The 12543-nt window shown below is 39.7% G+C and overlaps 1 protein-coding gene across 3 annotated transcripts in view; it reads left to right on the top strand.

Annotated features, from left to right (window-relative positions):
* The window catches only part of KCNN3 (potassium calcium-activated channel subfamily N member 3), a 306058-nt gene that overhangs the window by 208033 nt on the left and 85482 nt on the right, over positions 1-12543 (top strand). The window lies entirely within an intron of this gene.

The raw sequence follows: 12543 nt of genomic DNA, 5'->3' as shown, positions 1-12543 counted from the left end.
GAGAGAGAGAGAGAGAGAGAGAGAGAGAGAGAGAGAGAGAGAGAGAGCTTTGCCATTGCAATATAATTGGCTAGCCTAAACAGCAGTCTAGAAACCAAGTTCTCACTTCCAAATGCAACCTCAGAGTTGGAGAGGGGGTGATTGCATTTCTACTTAGAACTATTGGCAACAGTTATTTTCTCTTTACCCTATAGATTCACTGCCCTGCCTTCCTGAATATGCTAATGGCTTGACTGGTATTCCCTCCACCAGTGATTAGTTAATCCCTCTTGTCCCTTGTCATCCTGTTTCAAACTATGACAGAAATCATAACCCCCATTTACATAACACTTTTGGGTCCAAAGCACTTTACTCACAACAATTCTGTAAGATAACTAGTACAGGTATAATTATCCCCACTTTACAGATGAATCGAGACTCAGGGTTAAATGATTTATTCTAGGTCACACAACCAGTCAGTGCAGAGTCTGAACTCTGGCCCAGAGGATTCTGGTCCCAAAAGGAGACTTCCTTCTATTCACAACACACTGTTTCTCACTGACAAGCTTTTTCTCACTTTTCTTATTTTCTCTCTTTCATCTTTCTCTTAGCTGTACCTCTCTTGTTTTTCTCTATATTCTGGAGTGTTTTCTCGCTGCTCCATTGTTTTCCAGGAGTCCTTAGCAACCTTCTTTAATTCCTTGGCACTGGAACAAGCACAGAGATCATTTGGAGCAAGGGAGAGACCTCTTAGATGGTAAATGTGAGGAACTGGTTGGGGTTGGGGAGAGTCTATAAATAAGCATTCTAAATAAAGTACTGAATTTGGGGCTTCATGGTACAGAGTGAACTCTATATTTCAGGAGGAAACCCTCCATTTTTCCAAACTCATCACACTCAAAGCACATTATCAGCCTATACTCTACCAAACAAACCTCTATGCATGCTTCCCTATCAACTGTCATCTGTCCCATTATGCTGGCATGCAGAGGAGGAGTGTGCAGATGTGGACAGAGAGGCCTTGGGGCCAGGAAGGCCTGGGTTAAAATCTTATCTCTGACATATGTTGGCTGTGTGACTCTGGGAAAGTCCTTCAAGCTCTCACTGTAGCAGGCAGTTTTCTAAGACTATAAGTTACAGAACATTTACCAGTCTGCTTTGGTAAAAGGAATTTCCTCAGTACGGAGTTCCTTATATTTTCAGACCTATGAAATCATAGATCTGAAATGCTAATGTACCTCCAGAGCATTTAGCACAGTGTCTGGCACATTTTTTTTTTTGGTTGTTATTCAGTTGTTTTCAGTCATGTCTGACTCGTCATGACTCCATTTGGGGTTTTCTTGGCAGAGATAGTGGAGTGGTTTGCCATTTGCTTCTCCAACTCATTTGACAGATGAGGAAACTGAGACAAACAGGATTAAATGACTTGCTCAAGGTCACATAGCCAGTAAATGTCTGAGGTCAGATTTGAACTCAGGAAGATGAGTCTTTCTGACTCCAGGCCTGACACTCTACCCACTGTGCCACCTAGGTATCCCCATCCTAGCACATAGTAGACACTGTATGAATGTTTATTCCCTCCCTTTCCCCCTTTTCTTTCCCCTTCCCTTCCATGAACAACATGTACCCAGAATCAAGGAGAACATGGGCTTGATTCCTGGATCTGACTTTTTCTAGTTGTGTGATCCTGGACAGGTGCCTTTATCCCCTAGAGCTTCAGTTTACTCACTTTTAAAATGAGGCTAATAAAATGCCCACCACCTACCTCACAGCATTGTTGTGGAGACATTGTTCTGAAGCCATTGAAGTCTATGAAAATGGGAGTTGTTCATTTCTCTAAAGCGGGGTGACCCATTCACCAGTTAATTAACAACCTGTTGTCCCAAAGATAGTACAAGATGTCCAGTGCTAACCCAGAGGGAAGCATCAGATACCAAAGGTCTAAGAGGGCCTTTGGTGACACATTGAGATGGGGAAAAGGCTCCAAGAGAGAACCCTATAAGCCAGACTTGTACAACTTGGCAGTAGGCAAGGGTCAAAATTAAAATAGGCTAAACGTCTTCAGGCCACAGATAGGTTAGACTAGAGACAGACTGATAATGGTTGGTTGCTTCAGGTCATGTGACAAGCAGGATTTTGGGCCTGAGGGCTTGGGGTTGAATGTTGTGCAGGCCTGCTCTGAGCTGTAATGGCAAAATAAATTGGTGGCTTGACTCTAGCTACAAGGGGACAACTCTTTTGATCATGTAAACAAACATCCTCAGAGGATAATGATCCACAAATAACATTGTGGGCTTAAAAACAGTCATCAATTAAGAAAGCATTAAAGCTCAAGCTTGCCAATATCTTAATACTAATAATTCAATAAAATTTTGCATATTAAATTGGACAATTTTTTTTTGGTGAGGTAATTGGGGTTAAGTGACTTGCCCAGGGTCATACAGCTAGTAAGTGTCAAGTGTCTGAGTCCATATTTGAACTCAGGTCCTCTCAACTCTAGGGCTCTATCCACTGCACCACTAGCTGACCCTAAATTGGACAATTCTATTCATATTGGAAGACATACTACTAAAATCAGTAATAAGAACGATTTCTCCTTGTACAAGCTTATATTAGTAATGGAGTAACCAGTAACAATAAACCAATGAATAGTTATAATCAATCAGCTATTATCATCATCACTATCATTATTATTAGCCCAGCATAAGAGTACATAAAAATTTTTTAAAATCAAATGAAAGCACCATATAAATGATATAAATGCTAGCCACTGCTCTCTGAGCTCTCTTTCTATATTTTTGTTGTGCATTGCTTTTCCTTGGTTTTTAAATTTCTATTAGAGGACGTGAGTTAAAATTCTGCCTCTGGTCTTTATTAGCTTTGTGACTCTAGGCAAGGAACTCTGTAATCCTTAGATAATTCCCTAGGGTATCACAGAAGGGCTGTGATTTCCTCATGCTGAAGAAATCACCTATCTTTTGCACATTCCTATTTTAACAAATACCCCCTTTAAAAAAAGGTCCCACTATATACCCCCACATTGCTGGAGATACAAAGGCAATAGTGAAACATTTCCTGCTCTCAAGGAGCTTACCTTCTATGGAGGAAGGAAAGGGAATGAGGACAATATATACACAGATAAAGAAATAAAACATATACACAAGTGATTTCAGGTGTGTGTGGTGGGTGGGGAGAGTACCATCAATTGGGGATGGCCACTTTAGAAAAAGAGCTCATATGGCAGGTGACATTTCAGCTAAATGAGACATTCTAAGAATTAGAGGTGAGGAGAAAGAGCAGTCTAGTCATGGGATCGGAAGAGGATAATCTATGCAAAAGTGTATAGGTAGGAGATGGTATGTTATGTGTGACACATAGCAAGTAAATCAGTTTGGCTGCATCAGAGAGCAAGTGACAGGGAATAATGTGAAATTATTTTAGAAAACTTGATTGGAACCCATTGATTAAGGGCTTTAAATGCCAGAAGGATTCAGATTTTATTATAGAAACAATAGGAGCCACTTATACTTTTTGAGCGTGAGTGTAATTGTGCTTTAAGAATATCAGTATTCGGAAATATTGACAGCTGTCTGCTCCCCAAGAATGAAGGCAGAAATCGATGTTTCCACACCATACAGGTTAAATAGAAGAAATAAACATATCTTTGTGACCAAGTTTGGTCCTGGAGCAAACTCAGGAGCCTAGAAAAGGTCCTTGGAGTTCAGCAGGTAGAAAGGGGCATCTTAATCCCAGAAGAAAAGCATTACAGAATTACAGAACATTCATAAGGAAAGAAACTTTGCTGAGGGGTCACATCCGCTATAAAGTGTTCTTGGATCCCTTCATCTGAAAGTGATTTCTCTTTTCTCGCATTTTCCTAGAGCACCTTGTCTTCCTTTGTTCCTATCACATTCTACTTTGCGTCAGCTTTTTGTGTGTGTGTCCATGTTGTATCACTTCCCCTTCTCCCCATTGGATTGTAAACTCTTCAAGGGCAGGTCTTGGTTTTTCATCATACATCATTAGCTCCTAGCATAACACCTTGCATATAGGAGGTGCTTAGTAAATGATTATTGAATGAAATTAAACTTAGAAATCAACTGGGCCTGTTCTCTCATTGTAATCGAGGACACTGATCCCTTCCATCTAAGGCCATCCCTTCAAAACCTCTTTCGTTATCTCTTCTCCCTTCATGCCTGCGCAGATTTCATTTGGACAATTCTAGTGAATAATGTATAATAATAATAATAATAATATAATAACACACTGTGTTATTTGGTCTAAAATTAACACCCATTATATCCAATTCAGTGCTGTTTGATCATCTAGGGAAATGGAGTCCAGAAGAAGCTCTTCAAAGAGTTTCCACTTTTGATTTTCTTCTGTGCAGCTAAGGGTTTCTGCCTCAGGTGTGGGCTGGTAATGGAACATTGGAAGAGGTAGTAACTCCCAAACACCACCTAGGAATCTAGGTGTGTTTAGGGAAATTTCTGTTTAAGTTTGTTACTTCTAACGATATGAAAATCTATTCTTTGGACTTGAATATTCCTTGTTAGTGAGCACTGAAAGAACTGTCCAACAATTTAGTCTCCTGCTGTCTGGTGTGGTATACTATAGCCATTAAGGTATAGTCTTAAGAGTCAGGGTGCCTGGGTTCTTGTGTTCTGCTGACATGGCCTGATTTTGACTAGGTAGCTCATTTGTCTGTCTTAGTTTTTCCACTGATAAAAAATATGATGAATTGGGTCCCAGAAGGTCTTTAAATAAATAGTGTTGGAGCACTGGCCCTGGAGTCAGGAATTCCTGAGTTCAAATTTGGCCCCAGATACTTGACACTCTTACTAGCCATGTGACTTTGGGCAAGTCACTTAACCCCAATTGCCCTCCAAAAAGAAAAAAAATAAATAGTCTTGGGTAGGTATGAGGTATTGTCCAACCCTTCCTTGAAAATGCCAAGGGATTGATGCAGTACTCCACACTTTCCTGACTTGTATATTTGTGTATACAAGGGGAGAATGGGACCGTGGACAGGCAATCGGGTTTCACAACCATGTATTCCCGCCAAGTGGACTGTGATGGGCCATTTTAAAGACTTACAACCGGAATGAGAAGAAAAAGAAACTTGAAAATGGAGCAGAACAATGGGAGGAGATGAAAATACAAAGTTGGGAGATTGATGAAGATTTGCTTAGTGGGTCACGGTGACCTTGATGTGACTGGAACATTCTAGGAGCAAACAGGTTGGGTGGGTACTGATTATTGTCCCATCTAAGGACAGAATTCTTTCCCACAGGAACACATTTTACAGTTGTTTCTTCACATTAGCAATATCTATAGCCTTCCAAAAGTCCTTTGAAATTATGTCAATTCTGGAGAAGCACAACAAAATAAGATAATCTTAGGATTCTGATTCCACAAAACCCTTTTCTATCTATCCCCTCAAGACTCAAGACAAACTTTCCTAGAGAACCTTGGTTGAATCTATCTCCAACCACTTCTAATTACCCCCAAAATAATGGGATAAAAGTTCCTTTTCAAAAGTTCCAATTTAGGGGTGGCTAGGTGGTGCAGTGAATAGAGCACTGGCCCTGGAGTCAGGAGGACCTGAATTCAGATCCGGCCTCAGACACTTTAACACAAAAACTAGCCATGTGACCTTGGGCAAGTCACTTAACCCCAATTGCCCTACCTTCTCCCCTCCAAAAAAAAAGTTCCAATTTAATTCTGTCTTCACCAAATGAATGAATGAATGAGCACATGAATGAGTGATTGAATTTTTGAAAACATTTATTAAGCAATGTATTAAGTATATGCCAAGCACTAGGGCTACAAATTGAAAAGAGAAATAGTTGTTGTTCTCAAATACTTCACATTCTTATGGGAGGAGACAATGTATATAGGAAGGTTCTGTTGCAGGAAGATAGAAAGGCCCAGTGGTCCAGAAAAGACTGATGTAGGGAGGACTGAAAGGCCTGGTGGTCCTTAGGGTGCAGTGGTCAGGTAGATGAGAAGAAGCCATCTTACCAACAAATTCTTATCCCCTTTATAAGATCTAAATTTTAGCCTCTTTAAGCATCCTAGCTCCTCCTTTTTCTCCTGCCTCCTTAAACCACTGGCTATTCCCCTGAGGTCCAATCCTCAGGCCTCTGTTTTTCTCCAATTGTACTTACTCCCTTAGGGAACTCATCCACTCTTAGCTCAACTATTCCCATTATACAAATGGCTCCCAGATCTTTGTCTCTAACCTGAACTCTTTCCTGGGTTCTAGTTCCCCCTCTCAACATATCAAAATCAAACCTATGTCTCCCCTAGAATGACTCCTTTCCATATGTTTCTTTATATCTTCATTCTCCAAGTCTCCCAGACTCACAATCTTGTTGTTCATCCTTCATTCTCAAAGAGGACCAATGACATCATGAGGAAGATGTCTTGAATTGCAAGTGAACTGGATTTGAGTGAGGCAGGGCTGTGCAAAGTCATCAGCCTCAGTCTCTCCTCCAGAATCATCAGAGTCCAGTGGCAAGACATAGGTCAAGACAACTGCCATTGATCCCGGATGTAGTGGAAGACCTTGGCCTTTTTAAGCTGAGGTCTTTCCCAGGTCTCAGTTTGCCTGAGGCAACACCCATTCAATGATTTAAGGCTATATAAGAATTGAGGCAAAAGATGGCCAAATTTGTCTTCACAAAAGAACTCACAATCTTCAGCTCCTCTTTTGACCCTTCTCCCTTGCCCCAGCACCAAATATGTCACCAAGACCTGTTTATTATTCCTTCCTTCATATAATGTCTCTTTGATTCATCTCTTCCTTTTCATTGCCATGCCTACTATGACAAGCTAGGCCCATATCATTTCGCTCTTGACCTGTAGTTGCTAACTGGTCTTCCTGAATCCAATCTCACTATTCACTTATTATTCCTGATTAATATTCCTATTGTTTTTCATTATATGACTGCATTTCAACTCTTCAGTTGCTCACCAAATTCCTTTTCTGCTTGAGCACCTCCAGTGATGGGGAACTCACTCCCCAACAAAGCAGCCCATTCTACTTTTGGACAGCTCTAATTGCTAGAGAGTTCTTCCTTATTTATTTTTAGCTGAAGTCAGTCTCTCTGTAATTTCCACCCACTAGTACTATGTGTAACACATGACTAATCCCTTTTTTACATGAAAGTCCTCCAAACTCTTGAAGACAGTGATTATGTACCACCTAAGCCTTCTCTTCCTCAGGTTAAACACCCCGAATTCCTTCACATACTCTCCTGTGAATGTTGTATACAGTTTCTTCATCATCCCCATCTCCTGCCAGACATTATCCAATTGGAGAGTGTCCATTCGAAAATGTGCCACCCGGGACTGAACATCATGTTCCAGATGGAGTCTGACTAAAAGAGAGTGCAGGGGGACAATCACCCCCTTTATTCTAGATAGGATGATTCTTTGATGCAGACTAAGATTGAATTTGCTGTGGGGGTGAGGATAGACAGACTGTTACTGCTGATTAAAGTTCACTGCTAACCCCTTGTTCTCCAGATAGGAGCTGCTATCACATACTGGAGATATATTTATAGATATAGAGAGATATAGATAAATACACATACATATACACATATACACATGCACACACATATATAAACATGTCATATATCATACATAATTCTAATATGTTTATAAACATGTTATATCTGTTGTATATAACATATATAATAAGCTATTCTACATATTTTATATATGTGTGATGTGTTGTGCTATAGATATAGGATAAAGGAAATCTTGTACATGGCTTTTTAAGGAATTCTAATGACAGGCAATTTTGTGAGCTACATGGGACAACTGGATTTGGGTTGTGTAGAAAAACTGTTAGGCCTGATAGAGGCAGTGAGAGAAATACTATTTTCTGTGAGAAAGAGACTGTTCCTAGGTGAGGGATAGGCATTTTAATCTAGAGACAAGAGTTCTTATCCTGGGGTCCATGAACCAGGTGCTAGGCTTGGAGTCAGGAAGACTCATTTTCTTGAGTTCAAATCTGTCATGAGACACTTACGAGCTGTGTGACCCTGGGCAAGTCACTGAACCCTGTTTACCTCAGTTTCCTCATCTGTAAAATGAGCTGGAGAAGGCAATAGCAAAACACTGTAATAAGAAAACCCCAAATGGAGTCACAGAGAGTCAGACAAGACTAGAACGACTGAACAACAACAAAATTTGAATATAATTTGTTTCCTTTGTAAATTGATGTATTTTATTTTTTGCATTTAAAAAAATCATTGTGAGAAGGGATCTGTGGGCTAGATCAGGAAACTGGTAGTGAGAGCTAGCCAGACTCTGGGGGGAGAGGATGCTCATTAAAGAGACAGAGAGGTCTGTGATCAATAAATAAATATTGATTTTGTATTGGTTTGTAGGAAGGCTGAAGGATACTGTGGCTCTCAGCGTTATTATGGCTTCTGAATATCTTTGGTACTATGATGGAATCAGCTTACTGGTTTTAGGATTCAGTTTTCTGGTGTCTAAATAAATCCTTCAGCTGCTCACCAAATTCCTTTTCTGCTTGAGCACCTCCAGTGATGGGGAACTCACTCCCCAACAAGGCAGCCTCATTTTAACCTTTATCTGGAGAATCTGGTATATTTTGCGATCGAAGGTCATGCGATACTTAAAGTCATGGTCTTTATCATGATCATGGGCACTATAAATATTGCATTGGCACTCCCTTTGGCCCAAGGAGTCTAGGGTACAAAAAAGGTTAAGAACCCCCACTACATACTTTTAAATTAGCTCAGTTAGCAGAGGCATTAATTGAGAGAAACAATTTAGTGTTCATGAGTACAACTAATGCTTGGAAACTGTCCTATCTGAAAAGATTGTTATGGTTACTATTTGCATTAGGCACTAACTAGGCTTTTTGTTTTATAAAAGATGTCTCAAAATTAATTATTAAATTATTAATTAATAAATTGATAAATAAAATATAATAATTAATTAAACCAAGTAAACAACATGTTTAACTTGTGACAGGTAACTATGAATAGCATTAAGTAGACCAACATTTGTTGTAAATTTGCAAATTTTGTTCTATGTAATTACCTTCTTTAGTTACTGATTAATTAATTTATTTTGTTACTGTTTGCAGTTTAAACATTTTTATTTTTAAAAATAATTTTTATTGTTAACTCTGTTATTTTGTCATTTTTCAGGCATATCCAACCCTTCAGATACTGGTTTTCTTGGCAGAGATGCTGGAGAGGTTTACTCTTTACTTCTCCAGCTCATCTTACAGATGAGGAAATTGAGGCAAACAGGGCAAAGTGACTTGCCCAGGGTCACACAGCTAGTAAGTGTCTGAGGATGGATTTGAACTCAGAAGACGAGGCTTCCTGATTACAGGCGATCACTCTGTATACTGAGCCATCTAGTTGCCCATTATTAACTTTAACTCGTTAACTTAATTTCTTTTATCTGTAAAATGGGAATAATAATAATAGCATTACATTGCCTTACAAGGTTATTAAAGAAATAATTTGTTAACCTTAACGCATTAAATAAATGTGAGCTATTATTATTATTTACACAAAAAATCTGGTATGATGAAAAATAATCTTAAATATACAAATAACCATGATAACTCCCAACAATCTGAGTAAGTCCCTTTCCCTCTCTGTTCATTCACATAAGTATTATAGTATACTTATGGCTCAATTTTTTTTTCTATGTGGCATTATTTTATATTGGCATTTCTCTATCTCTTTATGGTCACAAATTCATAGTATGTTGGACCTGGAAGGGGCCTTAGAGAATGAGTTGGGCCTATTCTTTTATAGCTAAGGAAAGTGAGACCCAGAAAAGAGAAGTGACTTATCCAAAGTCACACAGCAGGAAGCTAGGTAGAGCAGTGAATAGCATACTGGCCTTGAAATCAGGAGAACCTGAGTTCAAATACTGCCGCCTCAGACACTTACTAGCTTCATGACCTTGGGCAAGTCTCTTAACCCCAGTTGCCAGAAAAAAAAAATAATAGTCACACAGCTAGTAAGTACCTGGGCCTGGATTCCCACCCATACCATAATGCTCAAATAATGGTCATCCTTAGTGATGACATAATACTCCATTGCTGATACATCACAGCTATAGCCATCCCCCAAACCATTGAGCATTTAGGTTGTTGCCAATTTTTCACTATTATAATAATGCAGCTATAAATTAAGTGTAAATAGTAATTTTTTTCTTTCTAAATAAAAAAAGATTCAATATATATTATTCCCGGGGCAGGTAGCAGCACAGTGGATAGAGCACTGGGCTTGAATTCAAATCCAACCTCAGACACTTACTAGCCGTGTGACCCTGGGTAAGTCACTTAACCCCATTTGCTTCAGTTTCCTCTTCTGTAAAATGAACTGGAGAAAGAAATGGCAACCCACTCCAGTATTTTTGCCAAGAAGACCCCAAATTGTGTCATGAAGAGTTGGACACAGTTAAGACAACACCACCACAACAACATATTTTTCCCAGTTTGAAAATTTCAAGGTCAAAGAATATAATCAGTGTTACGATATAAAAGTTTATATTTTGCTTGTAAAACAAAGAGGCAGTCACAAAACAGTATTATAAAACACTGGGAGACAATGTAGTAAGTAGGAAAGCATATTCAATTTGTAATAAGAGAGAAGAACTTTTGTCTTAACTCTTAATAGCTGTGTGCCTTAGGACATATCAGTTAATCTCTCTGGGCCTTATAGGATTGTAGATTTAGAGCCCAGGTGACTCACTTTACAGCTGAGGAAACTGAGGCCCACAGAGGTTTAAAAAGCTACCTAGGTGTGGCTAGGTGGCACAGTGAATAGAGCACTGGCCCTGGAGTAAGGAGGACCTGAGTTCAAATTCGGCCTCAGACACTTAACACAAAACTAGCTGTGTGACCTTGGGCAAGTCACTTAATCCCAATTGCTCTGCCCTACCCCCTCTAAAAGGCAAACAAACAAATAAATAAATGAAAATAAAAAGCTACCCAAGCTCACACAGTGGCAGAGTTAGGATTTGAACTCCTATTTTCTGATTCTCTGATCCAGGATTCTTTCTAGAGTCTTTCTAAAAACACATCAGTTTCCTCCTCTTCAAAATGTGAAGGTTGGACTAGGTGACTTCTACAATTTCTTCTCATTCTAAATCTGTGATTCTAGGATAGAACTAGAATATTCATTTATGTTATTGTTTGATCATAGCTACTAAGTAACTGGCATGTTCTTTTACCTGATGGCAACCAAACCTCAAAGTGAAAGTAAATCCTAGGTGTAGTGAATGAAGCCTTGGACTTAGAGTCGGGTGTATAACTCAGAGGGCAGCTAGGTGGCACCATAGTGCACAGAGCACCTGTCCTGGAGTCAAGAAGAATCATTTTCCTGAGTTCAAATCTGATCTCAGACACTTACTAGCTTTGTGACCCTGGGCAAGTCACTGAACCCTATTTGCCTCAGTTTCCTCATCTGTCAAGTGAGCTGGAGAAAGAAATGGCAAACCACTCCAGTATCTTTGCCAAGAAACTGCAAATGGGGTGGCAGAGAATCGAACATGCCTGGAAAAAACACACACACTCCTTTCCAGTTCCAAATTTGTGATGCAGTGATCCCGTGGAAAGCACCTTGAAATAAATAGTGATGCTAAATACTTGCTAGGAAATAAAAAGCTATTAAATATTTTGGTAGATCAGGTATGGTTGCCTGGAGCCAGAGTGAGGTTTTAGACACACACATGACAAATTTTACTAGGAGCAAGTCATTTGCCCTCTCAGCCTCAGTTTTATCATCTCTAAAATGGGGATAATAATAACATCTACCTCATGGGGTTGTTGTAAGGGTCAAGTGAGATCATGCATGTAAACAATTTTGCAAACCTGTAAATATGTATGCTACAATTATGCATTTTAAATTCTCTTATCTTAAAAACTTACTTTAAAAACTTTGATATTTCATCTCTCCAACGTCACTTCTGGAGGGGGGTATAATTGTGAATTCCCTCAATACTCAAACTTGAACTGTGGTAAGGATATCATGCTACTTTTACCCATTTATTCCCTAGCACAGACCCTTTGTGTCTGCTAAGCTAGTTTTTTCACCGGCTGAACGTGCCTTTGTTCTGCATTTTTCATCCCATCTCGAATTTTTCCCTTCTTTTCTCTCATCCTCCCTTCCCCTTTCTTTCCACTTCTTTTCTCCTCCTCCCTTCTCTTCCCTCCTGTAATTTCATCTGTCCTCCTCTCCAAGTCTTCCTTAGAAGTTGCTAAGACTCAGACCCCCTCCTTCTCCCTCCTAGATATCTATATCCTACCAAGCTCAAGCCCTCCATCCTCCAGAGTGATTTCTCTCTGGTCGTAAAAGCCCACCATTTGATCTTCATTATATACTGCTTTGACAATGTTATTTAAAACTGGGGGGGGGGGGGGGGGGGGGGGGTCCCCCCCCCAACTCTTGGGCTCTTTGGGGGGGGGAGCTTCTCCCAGCCCCCGGTTTAAAAGAAAGCAAGTAGACTTCCGCACAATGACCTAAGGCTAACACATCCACCAACGTCGTT

This window comes from Petaurus breviceps, unplaced genomic scaffold (genome assembly GCF_028583685.1).
Source record: "Petaurus breviceps papuanus isolate PSGF00001 unplaced genomic scaffold, PetGlider_PUasm1.0 91023, whole genome shotgun sequence".
Classification (NCBI taxonomy): Eukaryota; Metazoa; Chordata; class Mammalia; order Diprotodontia; family Petauridae; genus Petaurus; species Petaurus breviceps.
Note: the sequence above shows the minus strand (reverse complement) of the source record. Positions and strands in the feature narration are given on the sequence as shown.